Here is a 9,924-nt window from a genome sequence, read left to right as displayed (position 1 = left end):
AGAGCTCTCCCCAACACCCCATCACCCCTGTAACCCCTGGCTCCTGTACCCCGGAGACACAGGTGGTAACAGGGTACAAATAACTGAGGGAATATTTGATGGGGTTTACTTGCTTTTGTGACAAAAGTGGTGGTGTCTTCTTGTCTCGGGGGTGCTCCTGGCAGCCGGCTGTGGCAGAGGTGGTGAGGACAAGTCCAATTCGTCTTTGGAGGTACAGCTTCCAGTTCAGGGGTGGTTGGCTCTTTCTTGGCTCACCTGGAGGGTCCCCCCCTTCTTGGCCAGCTCCCCCACCCTGCACCAGCTGCTACAGGGCTGTTCCAACACGTACCTCTGTCCCTCACCACCACCTGCTTTCCTGGTGAGGTGGGCTGCCCCCAACATTCTACCGGGGCCTGGAGAGGGGAAAATAACAGTGTTTTTAAGTGACTTTTTTCCCATTTATGCATGAGTCACGCATGAGTGTGTGTCATTCACGTTCCTATACATGTAGGTTTTGCCAGTTACTAAAGCAAAGCTCAAACTGACATCTTTTATGGCACTGGTCCTCTCAGCAGCCCTCTGAGCGAGAGTATAGAAATCACATGGATCTATCAAATATCCTCATGGGTATGTGAAGGCTTCCCTCAAATTCATAGGTTTCTAGGTCTAAAAGCCAAGAAAAAGTAAGATAAAATGGAGGTGTTGGATTGCTGGCAGTACCAGAGCTATCCTGCTGAGAGGGTGGGTCCCTTCAGAAAGGATGTGACAGCAGGCGGTCCCCCTCCCTTAGGGCTTAGAGGAATGTTGCACTGTGGCAAAGAACACAAAACACCTCTGTTCAAGGCAAGGTTGTGTTAAAACAGGCTGAAGACAAGATTTTCAAAGCTAGGCAGTCTTTCCATCCTTAACTCCCTGTGGTTTGAACCAAAAAACAAACAGTAATATTTGTTAAAGACTGGCTTGTGTATCATGGTGGAATATTTTTTTTTTCCAATTTGCCAGTTTGTTAAGCCTTTACTGTTACTAAAATATTTACTTTCTCCTGCACCTTTTTTAAAAAAATGGAATGACTTTAAAAGGCTTCTGTGTAATAGTTACACATCTAAGTTACTTATGAGCCTACCTGGAGTTCATTTTAATGTGTGGAATATTTAAGGTATGTATTTTCTGAAAGTTAATACCATATACTTAAATTCAAAAATGTTTTCCATTAATAAACCTCTGGGAAGAAATGGGGATTTCTACTGACAAAAAACTTTCTTAATTAAGTGCAGTCGTTCAGCAAATAAATGAATGAATATTCACTCATGGTACTTCTGAATCCTGCTTGATTCATTCTGCTCAAATATACTAAAATCACTTCTCCTTCTACCTTTGAATAATCTTTAGAACATGAGCCTTCAAAAAACCCTGACAAATGAAACAGGATGATTTTTATTTCATGCTGCTGCTGCATTGCCGACCTGCTGCTCTTCTTCTGGCTCTGAGGCTTTGCTTTTCTCTTTCTATCCATAAATTACCTTAATTTTTCTCTCCAGATTCCTGCTAACTGTTTATTTCAGCCTTGTCTTGATGTTATACATATTTTCTCCCTATTTATTTTGTACCAGAGAATACTAATTGTCAATCCATTCTTCCTGTTTTGGGGCCATATACTGAGACTTTTGGCCTTTTATGCATTTCTGACTTGCAGCTTAATATAACATGAAAGGGACTACAGCAGATTTATTTGAGAGTTCTGCTTCTGCTCTTGCAGGAAAACCGTGAAGCATGTGATAAGGTATTCTCCCCAGCAATTCTATCTGTAGCTGTCTCCTGCACATGGCAACTTGACCAAAGGAACTGCAGTGACAAAAGCACAAAAACATCCTGTGAAAAGGCAGGTCAGAAAGTCCTGGAATGACATGGTGAGCAAAGCAGGGAGGAAAATCTGTCAGGGAATCTTAAGTAATCAGCTGGTCATGCAATGACTGAATCATTGAGCCAGGCTGTGAATGAGGTAGACTGGCACCATAACATCTAAGAAAAGGGCTGTAATATTGTGTTCCCCTCTGTAATTAGCAAATTCTAGTTTGTGCATTAAGAAAGACAGGTGGTCAGTTGCTGATATTGCTCTATGAAAGACCTTCCCTGCTCCCTCCCAGCCTGCCCTTTAAATACCTGGTGCTGCTGCTTTCCAAGACTTAAAATGTGTCTATAATTCACTTAGGACAGCTCCCAGGGCCTCACAGTAGCGATGCCAAGTCAGACCTTCAAATGTTTAATGTTTTTTAACTACTATTTTTGTGTTGCTGGTGTGAAAACATAATTATTTTTACATCAGAATACTGCAGGGAGCTATCAAAACCATGGAGCTTTTGGAGAATGCCTGCACCATGTTAGCTGCATTAGACCTATCACAAAAAGTGGTAGAAATGTCTGTTAAACTTTCAAACATAAATGAATAAAATGAATTAGAGTGCTAAGTGGAAAAATACTGCATTTTACAGACTCCAAGGACTCCTCACAGTGATGTGCTGGGGGGAGGGAGGGAACAGGTGTCTGATCTGGTTCTAGCGGAGCTGTTGCAAACTCACACATCTCTCTAGAAAATAAGATGTCCAGTTTCTATATATCAGGATATATCTGGATGTTCCAAACTCTTCAGTGCCTTTGCAAAGCCTAACTGGCTGGTCTTCCACTGACCTGGGTTTGTGGTGATAATCCCATGTGATCCACCCACAATTCTCCTGCCTGGCACCTTTCTCTCAATACAAGCAACACAGCTAAAAGGTTGTCCTATAAAAGTGGACTACAGCATCCCAAACCAGCAACTTCGAATGCCTTTCATGTTTTTAAGTGTGAAACACCTTGCCAAAGATGTCATGGAAATTAAAAGTTGACTGGAATTATGGGAAAAAAGAACCACATATTTATTTTATTAATGAGAACATCAGGAATGTCAAAGGAAGAATGAAAATGTTTTTGTAAGGACATAATTTCTCAATTCTTTGACATAAATCAGTCTTTGATTCATGGGCATTAGGGGACTCACTTTGTTTTCAATGCAACTTGCTTATGACTTTCAGAATACCCAGCACTGCCACTAGAAGCTGCTGATACTCTCTAACATGGGAGACAGATGTAGTCCTTGTCAATCCCTTATTACAACTTTGACATCTCTGTATCCAATAAATTATTTAAAATTATAGATCCTTGCAGCTGGACTAGAAACAGTACCATAGTACATTCACTTCTTCCATTTCCACACCCAGAATACATCTTGGCTCCCCTCATTCTCTAGTATTCTCAGTATCCCACCTTCCTTGTAGCCTCCACAGCTCTGGGTTCCCCCAGAGGAGGCAGTTCAGTTGTTCTGTAGGACACCAGGTGCATGCAGTTCCTCCAGCACAAATGAATTATTTAGATAATTCAGCTGCCAAAGTCTGCCAGTGCCAGCTAAGTGTTAAAAAATTGAGATTTTCATGTAATATAGCAAAACCATGTATTTTCTCCAGGAGACAAGCACATGCTTGACACAAGGATGATGCTCCACATCCTTCCTCAGAAGCAAAAGGAGCAAAATTATATTTCTTAGCAAGGCAAAATGATACATCTTGCAATCTTCCTCTTAGAAATGCCTAAACTATTTTTTAATTGACACTTCCTGTACTTTTAAGGAAAATAACCAGGCTGAGGTAAATATCTAGGATGGAAGAGGTGGGTAAAGGATGCTGCTTCACCATCTCCTTCAATGTAAAGACTAAAGACCATTAAATCAAACAAGCGGATGCCAAGTTCAAAACAAACAAAAGAAGGCACTTCTTCACACAGGGTATAGTTAAGCTGGTGAACTATTTGCTACAGGCAAAAAGTGACTGGGCTGTTTCATGGAAAGACAAAAAAACCCCTTACACTGGGAAATACTGTTTATAAAACTAGCACCTCTGGTTGAGGAATTAGGAGAGCTGCAAATGCCCTCAGACAAGTGCAAGCATTGACCCTGCTCACTCCATTCTCATCCATTTTCCCAAGCCCCTTCCCTAGCTCCAGTCAGATGAACTGCTGTGGTGGATGGGCTTTGTCCTTGCATGATTGACCTGTTCCATGCAGAAGTTTCAGCCTGGAGGGTTAAAATCTGGCCAACACAGCTGAGATGGGAGGAACTGCCCTGCAATGGTAGGCAGAGCTACTTGTTAACAGGACCAGTTTACACAGTGCCCATGGTACTAGATGAGTCTGTAGCACAGGAATTTTGCATTGACATAATCTTTAATTTTCCATAACAGGGAAAAAAAGTCAGTGAGTTGTCTTTATGAGGGTACTAAGCTGATAGTGCATGTGTTGTACCAGTCTGGTGAATTGGTGAGTCACTATGTTCCTAAGGATTATGGTAAATTTAATGGACTGTTCACAAGTTCAAGGGCAACTTTTCCACCTAAAACACAAAAGATCCTTGTGCTACTTAACTTTTTGTTTCAATACAATATTTGGCTTGAAGAAGATGATCTACTGTAGGATAGTTTTGTGCTTCCAAGATTGCAAGATAAGTGAGACAGAGCTAGTGTTTTGTTTCTGACCTCTTTATTACAAATATACTCTATTTACACTCCATCTCTAAAATAAACCACACCAAATACAATAAACCATCTCCAAATACACACACAAGGAGACACACATACATATATTGATAGGTAATTGTATCCAATTCAGTAGTTTAATATCTCAGAACATTGTTCTCAAATTATTGTTCTCATATGTTCTTCTTCCTGCTTGCAAATATATTTTGTAATTTTAAATAACTCTTCCCTGCTCTAATTTCTTCCCCCAAAGCAGGAAACCAGAATTTCAGCAAAGCTTGCGCTCTTGGAATACCAAAAATAGTTTGCTCACAACAGTGGAAAGGGTGAAGGAAGTGAGAGGCCCTGCCAGTGGGCAAACAAAACGCCAGCCCCAACAGCACAGTGTCTTTACATAGCCAGTCCAATCTTTTTTTACCCTAAGTTTTTTTTTTTAGCAAAATGCATACAGTATTTATAGAATTAAAAATGTTTCTATATAAGGGAATAACAAGAAGCTGGTTCTGGTGAAATTCCTACACTAGTAAAGCAACCCTTCCAAAGAGGCTGATAGCCCTGGGCAGAACATTTGTGAAGGCATAAATGTTGCTTTGCCAGCACCAAGAAAAAGGTGGAGAGAAAGACAGACAAAATAGGTTAAAGAACAGAGAGGAAAGAGAAAAAAAAGCCAGGTAATTTTTAAAATATACCAACTGAAAAAAAAAGGAAGGGAAGGAAAGGGTAAAGGAGAAGAGTAAGAAAATAAATTCAGAAAGAAGTAATTATCTCGTCTTGATAATTCTCACACGGAATTACTGTACTAAGGGAAGGGATCTCCTTGCCTTTCATACCACATCTACAATGTTTTTGGTGCTTGGTTTCTGTTATTCTCAGGAAGATGGTCTCTTCACCTCAGCCTCCAGCTAACCTGGTCCACATCTGCAGCAAGGCTGCGATGATCTGATTGAGGCAGCTGGGAGGGGAAAATGAGGTGCTAGGGAGCACTAGCTGTGAGGAGACTGCTTCTTCCCAGCTTTGCCAGGATTGCAGCACCAAAACAGAGCCACACAAACACAGATATACAAACCCAGACACACAGACACAGACACACACACGTGTGCATAAACATGTAAATGCAGACACACACATCTTCACATCTTTAGTCCCTGTCCCCAGAGCTTCAGCCTCCTTCCTGAGAGGCCAGGACCATCAGCCTGCTTTGTGCTGCTCTGTCACTTGCTTCTCAACCTTGTTGCCCTCCTCACTGGCTGCAACCACAACGCCTGCCTGTTGGGCCCTGACAGCGCACTTGGCTCCCGGGAAGAAGTATTCACACACGATGGCAGCTCGAGAGAAAAGTTGAAAAGGAGTCAAAGCCATCTCTATTGAAATAAACATCTGCTCTGCATTCAGTATCGTGGCAACAGGGCTCACAAAATGCACAGGCAGCCCTCCAAGGGCTCCTGGCACATCACAGCTATCAGTACCTGCTGAAAACAGGCTGACGGAGCGGTCACGGCCCAGTGGGGAGCACAGATGGGGACATTCAGAAGAGAAAACTTTGGTCAAAGCTAGAAATAACTTTATGGTTCCCTTAGAGGAATACATCTCAGAAATCCGCTGCCCCTGCAGTGATGCTGGCAGCTAGGAAGAAACGGTGGCACCATGGTCCCTTCCATGTGGCTGAGATGTGTGCTCATCACACCAGCCCCCAGTTTCTTCCCATCTGCCCCATGGCAGGCAGAGGAAGAAAGAAGTGGAATGTGGAAGTAGAAAAGCATTTATCCCTGGAAACCATTCAGGGAGACCTGTGTTTGATGGCTCTACACACAAGTTTTGCCTGGACAAACTGGGACATTAAGTGCAATCCTCTCTTTTTCACTTTTCATTCCCTCATCCCTGCAGGGGCAGCACTGTGACACAACATTGAGCTGAGTCCAAAGAGGCAAGTGGCAGTCACAGCCAGTGCATGCAAGTGCTGCATTTCTCATGTATATCCTTTGTTTTTAGTGATGGTGTCTTAACAGGGGAAAGACCACAGCTTGGGTCATGGAGACTCACCTGAACCTCCAGTTAGAACTTAGTAATGATGGCAAGCGGTCTTTTTAATGAGTAAATTGTGTGTGGTTGAGCTAGGAATCAATGTGAAGAGACAGTCTGATAATACCACTTTACTGAGCTCCTTAGAGCAGAAATACACATGAAACACAGGAATCTGATACCCTCCTGGGAGAGGGAACAGAGGTATTTTTGTCTCCAGTCCGATTTATCCAAATTCCCCTCAGAGCACTAAGTGACAAACATGGCCCTCACTGAGAGCTTCAAAAGGAAATTGCTGTTTGCATAAAAGACATACTCAGTTGAGTTGGTTGTTAAAAGGGAACTTGAACAAGAGGAGAGAATGGAACAAATCTCTTGGAAAAATGTCCAAAAGCCCCCGGATTGTGGGAAATGAGACTCAACATCTGTGTCCCAGTTGGGCTGTCACTCACGAACAGCAAGCACGCAACTTTGTGTGAACTGCTAGATGTCGCAGATGGTGGCTCTTGGGTGAAAAAAATCATGAAATGCTCAAGATTTCAGCAAGGACAGTGAGGAGAAGGGGGACAATCTGAGCCTGAGATAAGGAGTTGAGAGCTTTGTCAGTTTTACAGCAGGACAGGGTAAAAGGATGACAGAGAGAAAAAGGAAATACAGTGCTACCAGAAAATCTTGCTAGGTTTTCATCTCTGTTTGAATATGTAAATGGGGTGATCTGAAAATTTTCCTGGCTTCACAATTCTTGTTTCCAGGAAATGAACCCTCAAGCAATTCTGCAAATCAATCCAGTTGCCATCACAGCTGTGACATGCCAGGGGGCAAGTGGGGTGATGATAAAGTGACAGTTTTTATTCTTAGTGCCAGACCTGCAATCAGACCGGTACAGGCAGAGCCTGCTAGGTAAAATAAAACTCTGGGCAAGCATGGTGAGTGTGTGGATCCAAGTGCAGTGTGTTCAATGACAGAGGCTGCAGCAAGGAAGGGAAATTTCCACAACAGAGTTACTTTTCTGCCAGCTAAGAGCAACCAAAGAGTAGATGACTCATGAGTACACATCTCCCCTGGCTGCTTTTGGAACTCTCCTCTATCTGGTCCAACTGCTACGTACACTTATCCCTTGTGCTGATGAGGAAGTCAGATGAAAACATGTGGATCAAGGCCAGCAAGGCTACTGGTGAGACTGTAAATGCCATGATGGCGACAGAATGACCCGTGTGCTAGAAGGCTACATCTATAAAATACACAATGGGTGGTGAATCCTTCATGTGTGCTAGTGCTTGGCCACCTTTGCATCCAGGAAAGTGGGTGTATTTTTCAGAGAAACAGAAATAATCATGAGACCTAGTTAAATATCACCCTCTACTACCAGATGTTGAACAGCAGACTCAGCCCAGGAAACTGCCACTAAAAAGCATAAGGTAGGGGGAGGATATGAGTGAGAAAGGGATGAAGGGAAGAGGAAGCTTCACAGACCCTATTGCCTTGCACTGCTAACGAGCTGCTGAATACTTGGGCCATCGGTTCCCCCTTGCTCAATGTGTGAATGAGGAACGATAGCAAAATGACCTACCAGAAAATGCAAAATCCATCCCCAGGAGATATGTCAAGAGTGAGCTCCAGAGCCTAATCTTCCTGCTGTGTTTGACCAGGCTGCCACGGGGCAAAATGTTTACTAGACTGACTGAGATACTAACGGGAGTCAGGGGATAAAGGGGAAAAGAGGCAAACAAAGAAGTCAGTGCAGCAGGGGAGAGATGACCTTTCATAAGAGGGAAGTGAGGAAAGCTTGTTTATGAGCTGCTGCCAGGAAGTCCCGTGATCAACCTTATTTCACACACCGATTTTATGGACCAAAGTTATATTTGTAGGAGGCAGGATAAAATGCATAACCAAACTGTGAAAAGGTGGGGTCACCCTTCCTTTGGAAGGTTACAGCACTCTGAAAGCTCTCCTGCCGTGAGAGCATCCCAGCAGAGAAAGGCTTTACCTTTGCAGCAGAGACTGTTGCCTGGGGGCCTGGGAACAGATTTTGTAACCCTAGGGAGGAAAAAACCACAGTAAAGCTGCATATTCTTGCAAAAATAGCTGTTCTTCCTGCAATTCAGAGAGAGCAAATTTGACATGCTGTAGTTTTGCACTGTCCAAGTCTGATTTCTCCTGTGCAGCACAACAGGGCATCTCTTCTCTTTCCATTTCCTCTCTTGCACTTGTCCTCTTCTCTTTGCACCCAAAGAAAAGCAATACTTTGTGTTTCTACAGCTTCACTGACAGCTTATGGATCATATGTGAAAAGCAGGGAATGCACAGCAGTGTTCTCTAACAGAGTTTTCCACTTTAAACCCATAATGGGTTTAAACGTGGACAGAGGACCAGAGGTGATCTGGAAGTTTGTGCAAGTCAAACAGGATGGACATGAAGCATAGCAGCACCATAAAATGCCTGTACTCATGGCAGGGAAAGTTAGGGGGGATTCTTGACAGATTTTTCAAAAACATCAGGAAGAGAAGGAAGGCTCATGGGCAACAGAGCCAATGCAAAAAGATTGTAACAAAATAATGCTTGACTTGGTTAAACATCAACTCACAGATAAGAGGAATAAGCCAGCCTCCTGAAAGGGCTTGCACAAGCCAAGAGAATGAACTGGTTGGCTAGGCCATAGAGGCAGGTGTAGCAAAAGCAAAAAGCAAGTGAAGTGATTTTTCACAAGCAGGCTAAATAAGAGGAAAAATGCTGCAGTGCCAGGAGGTACTAGGCTGGGCTGGAGGGTCCTGTGAAGAAGGTACAAGTGGTGTCTCAGCTCTGTCACTGCTGTGTGCCCACACTGCCTGCACCTGTGCATCTGACAAGGGGGTGCGGCCTGGCAGGGCGAGGCAGTGTCCTCAAATGTCCCCCCTGCCCTACATCCAGCCACAGAAAGAAAACCCTGCAAAGTGCTCTTCCTCCTCTGCCAGCTCCTGAGGCAAGATGGATCACCAATCTGTAAGTGTAAGGTCAGAAGGGCAAGTGACACAGCCCAGCTGGCCCAGCATGATGCTGGTCTGCAGAGGTTTGTGCTTCAGCTGATTCCCAGAGCCCATGAGCTGCTCAGAGGCAGCACCAAGCCCTGAGAAGCAGGCCCAGCCACCAGATACTTGGCCTCGTGCCAGTAGGATTAGGTAGGTCCCACCTGACTAGTTTATTATCCTACATGCCTTCTCTGGCATGTCTTCCAGTGATGCAGTTTGGTGACTTATGGCTGCTCGGAGTGATGTATTGCTGGCTGACTGGCTTGTACCCAATGAGCAGATTTTGAACTTCCATTTGTTGGCAAGTCAAATACTGCCACAGGGATGGACAGCCACCATGGCTATGTTTTGAGCTGTGGTGC

The sequence above is a fragment of the Cyanistes caeruleus genome, chromosome 14, assembly GCF_971803275.1.
Source record: "Cyanistes caeruleus chromosome 14, bCyaCae1.hap1.1, whole genome shotgun sequence".
In the NCBI taxonomy this organism is placed as follows: domain Eukaryota; kingdom Metazoa; phylum Chordata; class Aves; order Passeriformes; family Paridae; genus Cyanistes; species Cyanistes caeruleus.
The sequence above is the reverse complement of the archived record's forward strand: the minus strand, read 5'-3'. Positions refer to the sequence as shown.